At 51.0% G+C, this 19,021-nt stretch overlaps 1 protein-coding gene and 1 long non-coding RNA gene across 6 annotated transcripts in view; both read left to right on the top strand.

Annotated features, from left to right (window-relative positions):
* Positions 1 to 19,021, top strand: part of KAZN (kazrin, periplakin interacting protein) — a 1,010,042-nt gene that overhangs the window by 821,837 nt on the left and 169,184 nt on the right. The window lies entirely within an intron of this gene.
* LOC144314914 (uncharacterized) lies at positions 5,229 to 7,526 on the top strand. The gene is made up of 3 exons (XR_013380764.1): positions 5,229 to 5,352; positions 6,147 to 6,209; positions 7,357 to 7,526. It is a non-coding gene; the product is annotated as an uncharacterized LOC144314914 (long non-coding RNA).

Raw genomic sequence — 19,021 nt, 5'->3', positions numbered from 1 at the left:
ATGGCAGATGTCACGATCTCGCCTCTTAGGGCTCCGGAGAGGCTCGTGGCAAAGGCGAGAAAGACGAGGTGAGGAGGTGGCTTGACGTAGTCGTTAGTGTCATCATTTGCCTGTCCCCGATCTCACCGGCATATCACCACCTCGGTTGTCACCTGTCCAGTGTCTGATCCGTGTTTACGACCTGCACAGATGCAGCCGGCAACCTGGACGGCCTCAGGGTCGGCGGCTGCTGCGGGCTGTGGCTGAACCTGCTCGTGGCCACGAAGCAGAGGACAGATGGTGGGGAAGCCCCGCCCTGGGTGTGCAGGCAGGAGCCGGGCTTGTGCCCATGCCCATCACTTCTTTGCAGGACTGTGCAGGGGACGCAGACATGGTGTCGTGGAGTAGTTAGATGCGGGGGTCTGCAGGTACATTGTCTGGGGTCAAGTTCACGCTGCTACTTACCGCCTCTGTGACCTTGAGCACATTGCTTGCCTTCTCTGTGCACCTTAGAGTCCTGCCCATCCATAAAATAGGACGATGGGATCCCTGGGTGGCTCAGCGGTTTAGCACCGCCTTCAGCCCAGGGCGTGACCACGGAGGTCCTGGGATCGAGTCCCACGTCGGGCTCCCTGCATGGAGCCTGCGTCTCCCTCTGCCTGTGTCTCTGCCTTTCTCTCATGAATACATAAATAAAATCTTTAAAAAAAAAATAGGACGATGATAATGATGACGATGTACCGACAAGTCATGTGCTTGTGAGGATTCGTGAGGAATCTATGTAAAACATTGAGAACAGTGCCTGCCACATAATGCTTAATAAGTGTCAGCTGTTATCATCCCCTTCCAGGCTTTTTTTTTTTTTTCCCCAGTGGGCATGTCTGGATTTGGAAAAGCCCGGTCTACCACGTAGGATACTGCAGAGCCATTCACTCTGGAATCATAACCAGACAAAATAAAGAGGTCTTTGGGCAAGTTGAAACCAACTTGTGTTAGTCAAATGTGCGTGAGTTTCAGGTGAGAGAAACTCGACTTGAATTGTCTTAAGCAACCGCCGCCACCACCACCAAATGCAATAACTATGGCTCAGGTCATTAAAAATGCTGGGGTGGATCCTTCAGGTATGGCTGGGTCCAGGAGCTAAGCAGGGTCACCTCATCTCTTTCACATTCTCCTCCCACCTTAAAACTTGTGGCTCCACTTCCTTTGGTTCCCCTCGTATATTGTCCCCATTCTCTCCAGCCGAGGTAGCCTTCTCCCGTGTAGCTAGGTAGCTGGCTTCCAGTATCATCCTTACATTAGGGATCTCCAAGGAACAGAAAGCATATTTTCTAGGAGCTCCAGGAAAAGTCCCAGGGAGGACTCTGATGGGCTCACCTTTAACCACATGCCCACCCCTGATCCAATCACAATAGCCAGAAGGGTAGATAGAGTCTATGACAGACAAAAGCCATAGGCTAATCCCTGGACTGAAAGAGAAGCAGATGGAGCCAGCTCAGCTAGCCCAGAAGAGCTGATTCTCCAAAGGCGGAGTCACGGTCAGAAGAAAGGCTCCAGAGGCCTCCAAAGCTTGGGTTCAAATCCTGGCTCCTTCGCTGCCTACCCCGGTCCCCTAGGACAAGCTCATTCCCCCTCTCTGTGTACTCCAGTTCCCACGTCTGTAACATGGCAGTAGTAATCGCGCCTACCTTATGAGGCTCCCGGGAACAAAAAATGTAACAGATATAATGGAGAACAATACTTGGCACTTAAGAAATACACGCTCAATAAAGCCTGTTGTCTTATCTGATATTCACAGTTATCGTGAATATCCTACAAATACTTTCATTAATTAAACAAACGTTTTAGTGCCTGCTATATGCCAGGCCCCATGCCAGGCCCCAGATGTCCTGCTGGACCCTACAGCCCATGGGGAGAGATAGACATTACGCGAACGATTATGCGGTAATTGAGGGGGAGGGATGGATTTCTTATGCAAAGTAGCAAAGTGGAAAGATAAGAAGGCTGAAGTCCAACCAACCTACACGTGGCGCTTGGCTTCAGGCCCCAGCTCTGACCCAGATGGGCTTGACTGAGGACAGTGCATAGCAGTGCATAGCTCTTGGTTGCCCTCAACGTTTTTCTCTCTAAAATAGAACAACAATTTCTGGTAGATTCTGACCCCAACAGCCTAACACCCCTACAGACCTGGGCTCATCGATTCAGACCAGGATTTCTGAGGCCATGTGATTCCTTGTTGGGGCTCTTCTATGTACCATAGAATGACAAGCAGCATCCCCAGTCTCTACCTCTAGAGGTAACAAGCAACCAAAACTGTCTACAGGATTGCTGAATGACCCCTGGGAGCAAAGCCCTCCCACCCACCTACCCCTACTTGAGAACCACTGCTCTAGAAGAATCTCTCTGCATTTGGTCTGAGGCTCCCCTCCCCAAGCCTCTGTTCCCCCATCTGTCAAATGAATGGCTTGGTCCAGAAGATGGATAGCCAGAGACCTCCCCAAAGCAGAAGAGCTGCCCCCAACTCCAGATTTTATGGTGAAATCCAGCCAAGTTCCACCAGCAGGAGACAAGGAGGACAAGGAGGTCAAGGAAGAGAAAGGCCATTGGAGCTTCAGCTGGACCATTACAGAGACCTCCAGACACTCGTGTGTCCACCCTCTATAGCCCCTTCCCTTGCTCTGGGCCTTCTTCCTGGCTGAGTTGCCTGTTGGCCACGACCCTGACCCAGGTGCTGGAGAGACACCTCTCCCTCCTGCATCCCAGAGAGAATAGGAGAGTCAGTTGAGTGTTAATGAACCTCCTGGAGAATTTGTGGTGGATATTGATCTGGTTCCTGGCGCCTGAAATGACCTCATCCCCACCAGAGTGGCCTCTTGGCCCTGGCTTCATGTTTCTGAGGGACCTCGCCCTGGTTTTTTTCTTGAAAGGTAATCTTCTTGCAGCTCAACTTTGCAAAGAAAATGAAGAGCCTTCTCCTTTCCCTTTAAATGCCCACGCATACCTGCCACGAGCAGGACGGACCTCTGTCACAAGTGTGGTGTCACATTGGCACCTGGGCCCTGGAATAAGGTCTCCTTTCAAACCCCAACTGGGTCAGTAGCTGGCTAGCGACCTCAGGCAGGTCACTGGTTCTCAGAGTTTCAGTTTTCTCATTAGGTAACAAAGACTGGAGTAAATACCCCATTCATGTGCATTTGTTGTTGGAATTAAGTCAATTAATACATGTAAAGCCCTTAGCATAGTTCCTAACACATAGAAAATACTCAATAAAAAAAAATCATTCATCAATAGTTTACATAGATTATGATTGAGAAGTCATGTGGGATTATTTATATCCAGTGCTTTGTAAACTCTTCAATGCTACTTATGAGACTAAATAATTCTAGGATGTTATCAACATTATAAATATCACTCTGCCAGCTTTCCAGAGGAAAATAGCCGGATACGATCTGTCAGTATCACAGTCCATCAGCATCAGGCGATGCTTGCACTGGCTTCAGGGTTGAAACAGCCTGGATCTCTCACTGGAACAATCATTCAGGAAGCGGACTTGTTGGCTCAGATGGACTCAAAGCCTAGCTCTGAAAAATCCGTGCCACAGAGCTGGACCCACCTCCGTAAGGACCAGCAGGTTCCCAAATGGATGATGAGAGTATAATCAGATGTGTGCGACTGTATAGGAATAAAGACCCTCCCTCCTGGAGTGGACGTGTCTAAGATACACTCGGGGCCTCATGTCCTCATGGAGACCGTGACCACAACGGAATGGGCCCCGGGTGAGAGCCACCACCTTAAGGACGTTGTGCGCATTATCTCATAAATCCTTACGGCTTTCTAACCTTTTGTTATAAATGATGAAAAAGCTCAGAAAGATTAAATCCCATGCCAAGGACTGCAAAGTAAGTCACAGTACAGGTGGGCCCCTACGCTGGGCTTCTCAGACACCCGACGGCTGCAGACAAGCACACAGAAGTGCCTAGACCCGCGTTAGGATAGAGGCTCTGTCACATGCTCGGGGGCTCCAGGGAGTGGGGGGAGGTGATAGGACAAAAGAGAGGTACCCCTTAAAATTCTGAGCTGATGATAAGAGAACCGCAAGCGCTTCTGCACCAGACCCGTGCTAAATGCTTCACGTACACTTTCCCGCTTAGCGCTTGCAACCGCTCTCCGAGACAGAGTCTCTGTGGATGCCCATTCTGTAGATAGGAAAGTCAGGGCCTGCAGGGGCCCAGTGGCTTTCTCTGGGAAATGTCTGTAATAATTAGCGGAGCTAGGGTTCGAACCCACACAGTCTGGCTCGAGTTGTTCTAGTCCCCATGGCTGAATGACAAACCATCTCCAATTTAGTGACGTAAAACACTAATAATTTTATTCTGCTCGGGAGTTTTGTGGGTCAGGAAACCCAACGAGGCTGGGGGAGCTGCTTTCTGCTCCACAGTTCCATGGCCTCAGCTGAAGCTGACTCGGATAGCTGAGAGCTTGACCCGCCAGGCCAGAGGGTCCATTTCCAAGATGGTATCTTGAGTCATCTAAAGAAGTGGGCTGGTCTGACTCAAAGGCTGGCTCAGCTGGGAATGATGATCAGAGCACCTGCCTGTGGTCTCTCCATGTCACCTGGGCGTCTTCGAGCATGGCAACTGAGTTCCAAGAGGGAGTTTTCTTTTCTTTTTATTTTTTTTTAAGATTTATTTATTCATGAGAGACACAGATTAAGGGAGAGGCAGAAACACAGGCAGAGGGAGAAGCAGGCTCCTCGCAGGGAGCCTAATGTGGGACTCGATCCCGGATCCTGGGATCCTGATATGAGCCAAAGGCAAGCACCCAACCACTGAGCCACCCAAGAGGGAGTTTCCTAAGAGAAACAATGGGAAGCTGCAGGCCTTTCAGGACCTAATTTAGAATTCACATGATATCCCTCCTTCTGTATGTCACCGGTCACAGCAATCACCAACAGACCAGATTCAAGGGGCTGGGACATAATTGTACTGGTGCCAGGGATTGGGAGAACAGTGAGACAAACCCTCACCCTTGAGCAGCTCCCAGTCTAGTGTGGGGGAGACTCTGGTTTGGAAGAATTACACCACAGCCTGTCCTATGCTCTCGAGGCCTCTGTGTCCTGCCGTGGGCATGGAGCTCATCTCAGAGCACATGGAAACAGCCTAACAGCCCTGTCCCCTTTGCTAGCAATGCTGTGTTCTCTTTGGTTACTTGTGACCAATCCTCCACCCATCATGCTCAACCAGGTTAAGCTAAACGTTCCCAAGAGTGAATTCTCCTGATAAGCAGGGTGTTTCCAGTCGTACCAGAAAAGCCAGCAAAGTGACCGGGCAGAGAGCTCACCAGCAAACCACTTCCCAACATCTGTCATGACTGGTGAGTGCAGCAATAGGTGGCAGCACACACAGCTGGCGGGTGAAACGATGGCAGAACCAGGAGGCAGAGCCCCTTTTGAGGGCTGTAAAAAGCATCTGGGGACCCTAAAGCTTGAAAAAGACTAGGAGACAGGACCTTTTGCCACCCATACCATGGCACTGTTTGCCACCTGGCTTTGGTCTTCCGTTGTTCATTTATTCCTTCACCCACAAGTGTTTACTGACTGCTGGTTCTGTGCTAGGCATTGTCCTAAGCCCCAAGTTGCTGCTGTCGCGGGTGGTGGCGGTGGCAACTTCCTCTCCCTCTCTAGATGCGTTATGAGCGCCTCCAGGGCAAAAACTAGTCTCTGCTCCTTCTGTGTGTCTCTCTGGATCTAGTTTGAGCTGCCGTTGGAGCTGGCACTCTACAAATGCCTGTTGGGTCATTAAGACTGGACTGCATATTTTACTGTGACTCTGAGGGTCATTCTGAATAATTATGGCTAGAGCATATTTAAATGCAAAATTTCAGGTTCTTCTAGGAAAAAAAAAGCCCATTTGAAATTTCTGAAGGGTGGCTTGGTGAGACAGTTCTGAATTTGAATTAGAACTCCTCTTCTGTGTGTTAGCTTCTCCCCTGGGGCAAGTTGTTTATTTTACCTAAGCCTCAGTTTCCTTGTCTGTAGCAGAGGGACTGGCCTGTTTGGGGGCTGTTAGGGTGTGAAATGATGCCTGGAAACCACCTCCCCAGGGTTGGGCACACAGATGGTTTTGATAAACGAAGACCTACTGTTCTAAACCTACTATTTCTGGCAGGTCAGAGCTTCGAGTACACGAGTAAGGTCGTGCAAAGTGACACACCAACTCTGAGGACTCAGGGTAAGAACAAGGTGCCATTTAGAGTTCAGCTCCTCAAAGCACCATCCATCAAAACCTTGCTCTTCCAAAAACCTCCCTTCATCTCCCTGCACTCAGGAGGGCAAGTCAGAATGATTGCAAAAATAAAAGCAATTACAGAGCACTTTTAAAAATTAGTTGGCATTTACTGAGCACCTGATCTTCCTGAGGCTGCCCTAAGAACTTTGCATGGATTATTTTCACTTAAGTCTCATGACAGCCCTGCCAGGTGGGTGCTGCTATCATCCCCCTTCTACAGCTGAGGAAACCAAGGCACAGAAAAGCAAAGGGATTTGTCAAAGGTCATTCAGTGGGGAATGGAATTCAAGCTCAGGAATTTGTCTACAAAGCTGCTCCTTGACCATTATTAATAACTCTAGCAGTGGGTTGTTGGGTTGTTTGTTGTTGTTTTTTTTAAGATTTATTTATTTATTTTAGAAAAAGAGAATGTGTGAGTGGAGAGAACGAATCTCAAGCAGACTTCCCACTGGGCTCAGAGCCCAACACAGGGCTCGATCTCATGACCCTGAGATCATGACCTGAGCCCAAATCTAGAGTCGGCCACGTAACCAACTGAGCCACCCAGGTGCCCCTCTAGCAGTGGTTCTTAAGCACTTTAGTCGAGGGGCACAGGGCTCCTTAGGACTCTGATGGAAGTGATGATCCTTCCCCTTGGAAAATAAATACAGGCCATGGCGGTGCCTGGACCATTTTCGCCAAAGCTGCGCCCTTCCCAAAGATGCAACCCTGAGACAGACCCAAAAAGAGGAGGGGGCATCTTTACATGCCCCTATCTTTTACCCCTGGGGTAGAATCTGGTGTAACTTATTTTAAAAATGCACAAACCCACAACATTGGATCCAATTTCAAAGGATTTAAGACTATTCCCCATCCCCTCCCTCCAAGCCTGCTCATCTCCCTCTCACACACACAGACAAGAATCCTAGTTAAGGAACCAGGAAAATAGTTCTAATAGAGACAGTGAAGGGTCCTGCTGTAACTCTGAGCTGTGATTCTGCAATTAGCACGCCACGTATTTGTGTACCACCCCCTTGGAAATCTCTTGCTTTCCTGAAGTCATTAAGCAGTTCCCGGGCCTTCCTGTTTATGATCAGCCTTCCTCTCTCAGGTCCGCAGCTCCAATCTGTTCCGCACATCTCCATCTCACCGATAAAGAAACTGAGCCTTAAAGAGAGGATAGCATTCGCCCAGGGTTCCGCGGCCTGTAAATAAAGAAGCCCAGAGAGCACCCAACACCAACACATCCCTTCCTGTTGTGCCATTGAATTAAAGAATGAAATCAGCCTTTAATGTATAACAGCAGTGTGGACTATGTAGCTTTGATTTGAGCATATATACTGTCAAGTTCTCCAAATTGGGGAGATTTGTCTCTGGAGTCATAGAAACCCAGAATGGAGTGCATTTTTGGAGGGTTTTTTTTTAGAGAAGTGCTTCTTGACTCAATGTGCATGGCAATCAGCTGGAGCTCTCATTGAAATGCAAACTCTGATTCAGTAGCTCTGGATTCAGTCGCCCTTAGGTCCAAGATTCTGTATTTCTAGCAAATTCCAGGCGAAGCCCATGCTGTTGGTCCAGAGATCTGCACTGTGTGTAGCTGGAGGCCAGACCAACCTCTTGCATTTCCCTGAACAGTTTCCATAATGGAGCAGGAAGCGGTGTTATCGGAGAGCCTGCAAAGGAGGAGTGTGGTTGGGAGCGGGACCAATGGTGGTGGAAGCCATCGGCCCACGGGGCAGGGCAGAGGGGACCGTAGCCCCTGAGACTGAGTACCATTTACCATGCAGCATAAAGCTGTGCTCACTGAGGGGTCAGCCAGGGAGAGCAGGACGTTATTTGCACAGGAAAATGCCCGGCAGGAAGCTATTATCCATTGGTATCCAGTCATTATGCGCGCCTTCTCCAAAAAACGCTTTAACAAGTTACCAAGAGTCAACAAAAATAACATTATCCCTAAATTCTCCTTTATTAATCTGGAAATGAGATAATCACTGAGCTTTCGCTTAGGTTAACCCAGGAGTGCAGCCTGGGGAAGGGTGGCCCTTCCTGCCTTCCTTTTGCACACCTCTCCCCAGCCAGTCTGGCTTCCGGTCCGATTCTCCAGAGCTCCCAGCGCCTGCCCCTGGACCCTTGCACCTGCTGAGCTCATTGTGGAGAGCACTCATCCCCCTTCCCGCCAATCTGGTTGACTCCTACTATTGTTCGGGATCCCTCTTAAGTGTCCTCGCTTCTCCAGCGAAATATTCTCCGAGTCTACCAATCTCAGCCAGGTTCTTCAAAGACTGTCACTGTTGCCCCCTATTGTCTTTCGTAGCGTTCATCAAAACGCTAAGCATGTATCTATGCATGTGACTGTTGGTTGAATGCCTGTCTGTTGCACTAAAATGTTGTTAGCGTTATGTCTGGTCACCACTCTATCCCCGATGCCAGTGTATTCAAGGGTCCTCTCTCAAAAACCACCTTCTCCCAGCCACACCCCTGGCTTCTACTGACTGGACGCCGGTAGCACCTTCCCCAAGTCATGACAATCAGTCTCCATAGACCCAATGTCCTGTAGGAGATAAAATCACCTTTAGTTGGGAATTACATACATACGTATTACACACACACACACACACACACATACACACGTATACACAGACATGCACCCACGTAGTATATACACATATGTACTTAAACACGTGTGTGTTTACTCGTGTATTGCACACCCTTTGTTTTGTTTACTGCTGTATTTCCAACACTGAGAACAGGGCCTAGTTCCTAGTAGGTGCTCATAAAAACTCGGTAAATGAACTGCAGTGTGACCCACCACCACCACAGCTCCCCAGGTGTGACTGTGAGGACTACATGAGGTTATCTGTGTATTGCAGTTAGCATAGCGCTTGGTATTAGTAAAGGACCCTTCCTTTCTCCACTTTCACTCCCCTCCCCCTTCCCTATATAGGACCCCTTTTATTATTTGACTCTTCACGGACCCCAGGTTTTGAAAGATTTTTTTCCCCTACATTGATGAGATAACGTATTCTTCTCCCCCGTACCATGGAGCCAAGACCTGGCTGGCTGTGCAGAGCATGAGCCTCCCCATGAAGAATCCATGGCTGCATTCCGTAGGAACACCCTGATCCCAGGTGGAGCCTGGGCCACCACTGCGATCGCAGAAATTCTTACAATGTCATCAACAACTGGTGAGACCTCTGATTGGTCTGAGTGAGCCGGTATTACCACTAGGCTGATAGAATTCCAGCCCTAGACGAAGAAGCTGGACATTTTTTGTTTGTCTGCCTATGCGGGGTCATCGGGAGTAAAATAGTAATTTCCATGAAGTGTTTTTTAGATTCTTAGAAAACACTCACAGCCCTCCCTGTGAATCCTGTCCCCCAGCACGGCCCCAGGGAGCCCCGGTTTGAGAGCTGTGGGCCCTGCGCTGTAGGCCTTGCTGCCATGCTTCCGCGGAATCTGGAGGAGGCATTTTTCAGGGTGCAACTACTTGATCACTTTCCGTCCCTGCTCCCAGTAATGAGCTTTCGAGCCTAATTACAATGAAATGTGCTGTTTCCCCTCCTTCTTTGTGTCCATAATGATCTTTATCATTAGGATGGATTAGTCGCTCTGGCCCTGCACGCACACTCGCGCTCTCTCTCTTTCTCTCTCTCTCATTACAGTTTCCTTGTGGTGTGGGTATGGAGATGCAGGAGTCGGCAGGCTGTGTGGATGGGAATAGTTAAGGGGCCCTCCGTAGAACTAGGAATAAAGAAAAAAGAAAAAGCAACAAGAAGAAAAGTGACAAGGAACGAAAATGGCACTGAATGAGCCACTTTCCTAACGGCCTCTCTGGGTGATCATGGGGAACAAACAGGGACGCACAACGCAGCTCCATGTGTCCTTCCTCATTGCTGCGGCTTTAATGAGAAAAGGAAAAGAACTGACTCGGGCACATTCCTGTCTCATCTTCCAGCACATGAGCACCTTTACGAGGTTTGGGGTGAACTCGCCTTGCCTGGGGAAGTGCTTTGCGAGCCTCCCCGCCTGGGAGGCTCCAGCACAAAAGCCCCAGCCCAGACTTGTTCCCCGACTCTTTCCTCCTGTGTGTCAGCTGGCATTGCCAGCGCTGGGACCCTAAGGACGGAGAAGCTCCAGCCTGCCCCCCTCTGCCTCCTGGACCTTCTGTGCATGAGTGTTAACCTCAAAGGCCTGGGGGAAGGAGGAGGAAAGTGAAGGACCCCAGAATTCAGGTCAAAGGTGCCAACCGGTCCCCCAAATGCTAATTACCTTCAAAGCACTATCTAGTTGTTAGTGAATGAGTCACTGTCAATACACATACCAGAAGGGGGTGAGACCCCATTTAACCTGTTGAATACGGCTTTATGTGTTACTGACGAGTTCAGTCTTGCAGAAAAATGGCAACCTCTGACCCCTACACCAGAAATCACTGGGTTACAGTGGAAAGAATATGATATATTAGTTAGGATAGGATCAGTTATGCTGCAGTGACAAATGGTGCCGAATCTCCACAGCTTTCAAACAAGAGTTTCTCACTCCTACTCCCGTCCAGTACAGCTGTGCTATCTTCATTCCGGGACCCAGGCTGACGGAGCAGCCTCTATCTAAGACGCTGGCAGGAAAAAGAGAAAGGGGCAAATCTCACGCCGACGCTGAAAGCTTGTGCTCAGAGGGGACACTCACTGATTCTGTTCACATTTCATCGGCCAGAGAAAGTCCCAAGGTCAAAGCCACCATCATCAGGGGGAAAACATAATAGTCTTCCCCCAGAGAGGAGTAGTGAATATTTCTGAAAAATAGCAGTCTACCCCAGTGGGCTTACAGTTTATAATTACAAAAAGAAGAAATCAGAAAAAAAAAATTGAGCAATTGTGATATATTCCCTTAATGGAATAGCATTAAGCCATGAAATAGATGCACTATCACCATGGAGGAGTCTTAGAATTAACATTAAATGAAAAAAAAAAAAAAAAGCAAGTCACAGAGGATATATATCCTACATATATTGATGCTGTTTTTGAAAAGCTAAAAAAAAAAAAGTGGGACTAAACAACATGTTGTTAAGAATACATATTGATTCAATAAGATCTTTTTTAAAGAAAGGATTGATAATCCCCAAACCCTTCCACTGTACCCACCCATGACGGAGAAGGCAAGGATTTGAAATAAGGGAGAGGCAAATAGATAGCATCCTAATGATGCTGATGCACAGATGTATACTTCACTATTAGCATCATGACTGGCATGTATGTTGTATATTTTTTTTCAATTTTTTTTATTGTGGCAAAATACATATCACATGAAAGTCACCATATCATAGCCATTTCCTATTGTGCAACCATCACCGCTATCCTCTCTGGACCTCTTAGGATCTTGCAAAACTGAAACTCTAACTCCCCTCCCGCAGTCCCTGGTCATAACTGCCTGTGCATATTACTGTCTATGTATCAAATATGACACAAGAGTCGATTTTGAAGGGAAGAACAGGGGCTTTGGAAATAGATCTGGGTTCAAATCCCAGCATTTGCTGACCTTGTGATCTTGGGACCTGCCTAATCCAGTCTGCTGAGTGGGAATGACAAAAGCTGCCTCCCTGGATGTGTGGAAGGGTGATAGATGATGTGCGGAGAGCATTTAGCACAAGGCTAGACATATAGTCAATGCTTTTAAAAAAAAAAAAAAAGGTAGATATTATATTGTAAGTGGCGATTGATTAATTAAGTGTTGAGTAAAGACTTGGCCCCGGGGCCATGCCCTTTCACAGCACTTAAATGGGCCAAGGCTGGCTCTGGTTTATCCCCGGGGAGTGGGGAGTGAGCGAGGCCTGCAGAGGCACTGCCTGGGAGGGCGGGGCCCTGGGGGTCGGAGCAGGGTAACCTCAGAGAGCGTCCAGCTCAGGGAGGAGAGAAGTGGGACCACAGGTGATGTGTGGGACGGATCCCAGAGTCCCAACAGCAGCAGAGGGACAGAGTGGGCAATGTGGTGTGGGTTGGGTCAGGGCAGCCAGGTCCAGACTGAGAAGGCGTTGCTGGGGTGTGTTTAAAGGAGTCCATGTGGTCCCCTGTCAGTTAGGATGATAGAATCATGTAGGATCTTTTATCGAGCCGCCCTTCCAGTTAGAGGGTGTCCCTGTCCTCACCCCATCACCACTGTCCTCCCCGGGGGGCCTGTGCAGATGGTTCTCATTCATGCCAGTGACTTCCTGGGTCTCCGCCTGAGCACATGCCATGGCCACAGAGCATCCCTGACCCACCTCCAGGAGCAGGGTCAGAGGTGCCCGAGACCTAATGCCTCCGGAGCGACCTCGGGCAGTGGCATCCAGGAACTGGAATGGCAACACGGCGGCTTCTTCACCCTTCCCTGGAGACAATGCTCGGTGTGTCAGTCTCTAGGAAAGCCATAGAGGACTGACCCCAGTTGTCATAGCATTAACCCATCCCTTCCCCCCTCCTTGCTACCTGGGACCAAATCCCAAATAAACTGTGCCCACATCCTTGCCTCAGGATCTGCTTTGGAGGGAAAACCCAAACTGAGATGGCTTCCAGGCCTTAGCACTCATTGTCTCCCCGGACAGAATTGCTATCCTATTAGAGACAGCTCCTGACTCTGGAAAAGTCTGCACTCCCATCCCCCGACCCAGCCCAGGGGCCATATCCAGCCCTTTCACTCCCCCCTGTACAGCCCACTGAACAAGAATATCTTTAAATGGCTGGGGGGAAAAAATCAGAAGAAGAATATTTCGTAAGTGAAATTTATGTAAAATTTAAATGTCATGGTCCATAAATAAAGTTTTATTGGAACCTAGCCACACCCATTCATTTGCATATTGTCTCAGGCTGCTATTATTGCCTTGGCCTACAGTGTGAGATGAGTAGTTGGGATGGAGACCATAGAGACTGTAGGGCCTAAAATGTTTACTCTCTGGCCCTTTACAAAAAAGGTTTGTCGCCCTCGATCTTAACACGACAAATATGACGGCGACTATCAGACCGTCTGTAGTGACATCAGTGACAAGCACCTTGTGGGTGGACGCCAAACCCTAGAGTCAGGATCCGCTTCGGGAAGCTCACCATGGGAACCCATGGGGCTTCTAGGGACTTGCCAAACAATCACCTGTCCTCTTCCAGCTCTGCAAGTCTGGGTTTGGGGTAAGTGAGGGTAAGTGAGCCCAGCTCGGTCAGCTGGGATGCTTCCACTCTGGAAACAGGCTGGTCTGGGCAATTGAAATTTCTCTTTCATGGAAGATGAAGCAGGAGGTCCTTTCCGTGTGGCCCCTAGGGGAAGAGCTTTCAGTTGTGTGCGAAGCCCCTTCTTCCCGATGCCTATTTTTTCCTGATGGACAAGTCCATCTTGCAAATGTCATTCAGAGCCCCCCATGACCCAAGAACAGTGTTCAGTCCCACACTCAGACTGGCCATGGGTCCCCATCAATGGGACATTGTGTCACGGAAAGTGAAGGACAAAAGAAACAAATCTGCCAAATCCATGACATCCCCCCAAAAGCAAATGTGTTTTTCTTTTTCAAAAAATGTTTTTTTCTTCCTACATAAAGAGAAACATCCCTTCCACTAAAGACATCCTCTCTTCTATTACTTGCTCTGAATTACCACCATGGTGGGGACCCAGGCCCTGTGCTATCAATGATCTGAGAATTCGACTTTATTCATTATCAGGTGAAAATACAAAGACAATCCAGTAAAACATAACTTGCAGCCAACTATCTGTATCCTTAGTACCTATAAAAGCTAAAGCTTTAAAAATTCCTGATAGCAAATTGAAATCTTTTTTCCCTCTCTCACCTTCTAAAAATATAGGGAAGGGTGACTTTTAAAGGTAGCGTATAGATCAGGGTTCTGTGAATCAGAGTCATCGTAGGGGCTCTTTCAATACAGAAACTTCCAGACCTCACAGCGGATCTGCCCATGGGTCTCCGGGGGGCCCAGGAATCTATACATCTTAGGCAACTTTGTAGTGCGTCTGATGCACGTGCGGGATTGAAAACCACCACTTTAAAATTGTATGAATCTGCATGGGAATATGTCCATGGAATATTGCTGAATTTAACCTAATTAATTAACTAATTAATTAATTTAAAAAGGCAGGATAGGCTGTGTAGTGCCACCTGATTTCTGGAAAATTCTAGGTTGTCATCTGTTTGAGGAAAAAAAAAAAAAAGCCGGTAAAGGTAACAACCAGGAAAGTGTGATTTTTATAGGTGACGTATCCTTTTTTCTTTTTGTTCAACTTCTCTGATTTGTTCAACTTTCATGGAATGAGTAGATTCATCTTTTAAGATCAGAAAGTCATGGGCAGCCTGGGTAGTTCAGTGGTTTAGCACTGCCTTTGGCCCAGGGCGTGACTCTGGGGTCCCGGGATCGGGTCCCACATTGGGGTCCCGCCATGGAGCCTGCTCCTCCCTCTGCCTGTGTCTCTGCCTCTCTCTCTGTGTCTCTCACAAATAAATAAATAAATAAAATCTTATAAAATAAAATAAAATAAAATAAAATAAAATAAAATAAAATCAGAAAGTCATCCCTAAAGTAATCTCCTAGTTAGAGTGGGATGGGAAGAAGCATCCTGGGATTTGCAGTAGTTGGGGTCTAACTGGGTGAGGTTTTACGGTGTCTCCTGCTCTTGGATCTGGCCCTGCCTATGGGTGCGATCAGGAGCTACCAGGCAGTTTGAAGGGAGTTTGGGGCTCCCTCCTGCCTCTGCTCTCTGGCTTCCCTCTGAAGGGTCTGCAAGCCCTGCAGACACCCAGAAATAAGTGCCCTCTCAAGGTGGCGGGCAGAGAGCAGCCACGTGGCGGCCCTGCTCACATGTGTGCTTCATCTGTGCTCTCATTCAAGGCCTCAGTGGAGGCTCAAGGTCTCCCGGGAGCCCAGGCAAGCACCTGCCACAAGCACTAAATCCTCCCAGAACTCCAGGGAGAAAACACTCCCAGCAGGAGAGAGTTCAGTCCCTGCCTGGGGCTTGCCTCTGGGTCATCTCTGATGACCCAGTATCTGGATGCCCTCCCAGTGCCCTCCTTATGGCAAGACAGTCCTCTGTCTTTTAGAGGCACCTCTCTCTGTCTCTCTCCTCCCACACCCACCCCACATCCTACAACCCCTGGATTGTTTGAAGGCTGGCTTCCCCCACGACACTTCCAGCATCCAACCTCCCCTCCCTGACAGCCCACAGGAGCCCACTGCAGGCTTTTCCTATAGGCTCTGTGAGCAACAGAGTAGAAAAGAAGGTGCTGGAAGGTTGCAGGGAACTTCCAGAATGTGTCTCCAAAGCAGGCTTCTGAATTACTGGTCTGGCATCATCACCCACCATCTGTGTCCACTCTGAGGGTTAGATCTGCCCCGCCTCCTCAGGTGTGGGTGGATGGGCCTAGGGAGCTCCTGCCATAGGGCAGGGGGGCCTCCTGCAGGCCCGGCCATCTGATGGCCAGGGCCCAGACCAAATCCTCCGACTCAGCTTGTATCCCCGGCACCCCCAGAGAAAGTTCCCTGAAGGAAGAAAGGAAGGGAGGGAGGAAGAGGAAGGGATAAATCATCGATCTGCCAAGATTATCCCTCATTCATGCATCCTTTCCACCAGTATTTATGAGCACCTACTCCGTGCCAGGCTCCATGCTAGGTGCTAGGGTGTAATAATGAGCAAAGTTAGACTTGTTCCCTAACCTCATGAGGCTGACGGTCTACAGCAGGAGGTCACCATAAGCAAATAATCCTTTCTAAGAAATAGAGGGAAACGGCTCCCATGACAAGAGCTACCCAGGGAGGCTAGAAACCTACGGATCTGGCCGGGGAAGGGGCTGGGGCCCCCCAGGGAAGCAAAGGCCTCGCTGAGCTTGGAGGGCGCAGAGCACGTCCGAAGACCTCCACCCTCACCCTTCCCCTAACCTTAACCGACCCCGCTCCCTTCCCTGGCATGAGCACACCCACCTCCACGTTCCCGACAGGGAGGCCAGCGGGCCCCAAAAGACAGCCTTGGGACAACTTCTGATCATATTGAGCCTAGAGCTGTTCACACCACTTGGCCTAAGACCCCCGTGCTTGGTGGCCAGGGAGGGTTGGAGCTCAAAGCAGGCCGGATTGATCTGTCCCCTTTAAGCCTCTGTTTGAGGTGCCGGAGTTGTTTGAAAAGTCCCTTTCCCGCGGGAGGCACCCTCTGCATGCAAAAGTCTGCCCCCAGCTTGGGGACACACAGCCTCGCTTCCTGAGGTGTCTCAAAGTCGTGCAAATGACAAGCTCATCTTAGGTGAAAAGAAGACACATCTGAACTCTCGAGGCAGCCGGAGCCCCGCTCCTGCCCCAGCCACGGTAGGGAGGTGCTAAGTAGTGGACGAAGGTATAATCGATTGGCAGTTCCGTCTTCTGGCTGCAGGTCTCAGGCTGACCTGCCTTCCCTCAGTCCCGTGGCTCCGGCCCGGCCCGCAGCCCTCACAGGGGCCCCTCCGGCGGCGGCATCGGCATCGTCCCCGGCGCTGCAGACCCTGTCCCCTCTTCTCCGGACCGCTTTCTCCTCCCCGCCCCTGGACTTGCCTCTTACCACCTGTGCGATGCCAAGAAAGCTTCTTAATCGCTTTGTGCCTCGGTTTGCTCATCTGTGAAATGGAGACGTTTTAACAGTCACACGGCGTAGGGTCCCTGGGAAGCCTGGACGCGACAGTGGGGGCAGCGCGTGGCCTGGCACGTGGTCCTTGCTCTGTGAACGTCAGCCCCTGCTGTGACACACCCTGCCCGCCTCTGCTCAAGGGCCACCTCCTGAGCCTGCTTGGCCTCCCGGATGCCCCGCCGCAGCCCGTGCAACATCACTTCTCTGTCACGTCATTGCAGGTGTGTGGTCCTGGCTGGGACGCCACGCTCCTCCGAGGCAAGAGGGCTGGCACCGTTCATCCCCGTGTTCCCAGGGGCTGGTCCGGGGTACACAGTAGGTGCTGCCTGAGCGAATGAGTGGGTGAAGCTGCACGCGGGTCCCCAGGGTGACTGGGGCTGGGGAGGGCAGCTCTCGGGCCCTGCTGGGGTGCGGTGGGTTGGCTTGCCTGGCCGTCCCAGGGCGTCCAGGGCGCCATCCCCATCAGGCACGGAGTCCAGGCCCATAAGGCCCTGAGCCACCCCGTCTGCCGCCAGCGCTTGGGCTGAGTTTTGCAAAGGGAGGCTCCCGACCCTTCCTGCGCGGCGCCTTCCAGAGAGCGGTTCTTAAGCGGTGCCTGTGGCCCGTGCCCCTTCTCCTTCCTCTCCCCTCCTCCCTGCGGCCTCTGCATCATCCCAGCCTTTCTCCCTGCAGCAGGGCAGAGGGCGGCCCCGGCATCCAGGGAGCAGCCCCGGAGCTGGCCGGGGGGCCCCGGCATCCACCCCCATGCTCCCACCCCAGCTTTCCCCTGCCGTGCCCCGCACGCAGCCCGCTCGGGCCTGGGCAGCCCCGCCAAGGAAGTGCAGATGGCCCTTGATTAGTGTAAGCAACTCCTCTCCTTGGCTGGGTCTGGAGCCTCGCAGCCTAATGAGCAAAGCCGCCAGATCAGCAGGCCCTCTCATTAACGCGGCTCCCAGCCCCGTGGCAGCTGCTGAAGCCCCCATGGCCCATCCCGCAGCAGCCTCCCTCGGGTCACACCAGGGCTCTGGGGGTGGGGGTGGGGGTGCCAGCCAGCCAGGGCCATGCCTGCCCTCGGCATCCGCGGATGTCCAACCCAGCCGGGGGCTCGTCTTCCTGGGGACGGGGCTTTGGCAGCGGGGCGCCCCGCTGTTCACTGCCGGCCTCGGGCCCCAAGTCTTTCCAGCCCTTCACCACACAGTGACTCTACACCAGGTACTCCAAGACCTGGTGCCTGGCGTCAGAATGTCCGTTCCTGAATCCGGGCCACCCTGCTCCCCGGCCTGGGCCACCGCCACAGCGCCTGTCACAGTCGGCCCCCGCAGTCTAGTCAGGTCAGCTCAGAGCACCAGGGGCCAGAGACTAGGAGAAAGTAAAGGGGAAAACAAGGGGCAGCTGCTTTGCTTCACACAGTCCAAAAGGCTTCTCAGAGGAGGTGGCATTGGAGCTAAGACTTGAATGACAAGGAAACGCTGGCCTGGCAATGATCGGGGGCGGGGGGGGGGGCATTCAGGAGAAGGGACAGCAAATGAGGAAAGCCAGATTCTCACTACAAGAGGAGGGAGGCCAGTGTTCAAGAGCTTGGTAAGGCATTGGGGGGCCGGGAGAGGAGGCACGAGGGAGGAACTGGTCAGGGGAATGAGTGAATGAGTGCGTGCTGGCGGCACTGAACGCCGGGAGAGACCGCTGGGGCCTGGGCTGGTCAGGGAAGCTTTCTAGAAGACAGAGTGCTTTGCTATTGCTCCTCCATCTCAGAAGCAGATCCTGTGCGGTGGGAGCGAAGAGGGTGGCAGGTGGCTTCAGACGGGCTCCACGTGGCTCACACACAACGGAACCCTCTGCTGTTATGTCCCAGGTCACGGATAACGGCCGGGTGCCAGGCACCTGACCTATTGAACCTTCTGACCGGCTTAACGCTACCCTACCCTGCGAGACTCTAGTTGTCTCCATTTTACGTGACGGAACTGAGGCACACAGAGGCTAAATCAGCGGACGGAGCCAGGTTTTGAGCTCAGGCGTTCTGAGCCCATGCATGGCCCTGGTTATTGTTGGGTTTGCCTTTGTACTTAATTAGAGAGCCGAGGGACCCACTGTGCGGTATGACTGGCAGCCCAAATCCCTGCCAAAAGCCATGCATTTGTCCCTGGGAAAAACCTGCTCCCCAGGCACTCAGGAGCTTTTACCCCCCACGC

This window comes from Canis aureus, chromosome 5 (assembly GCF_053574225.1).
Source record: "Canis aureus isolate CA01 chromosome 5, VMU_Caureus_v.1.0, whole genome shotgun sequence".
NCBI lineage: Eukaryota > Metazoa > Chordata > Mammalia > Carnivora > Canidae > Canis > Canis aureus.
This window is presented reverse-complemented; position numbering and strand designations above follow the sequence as displayed.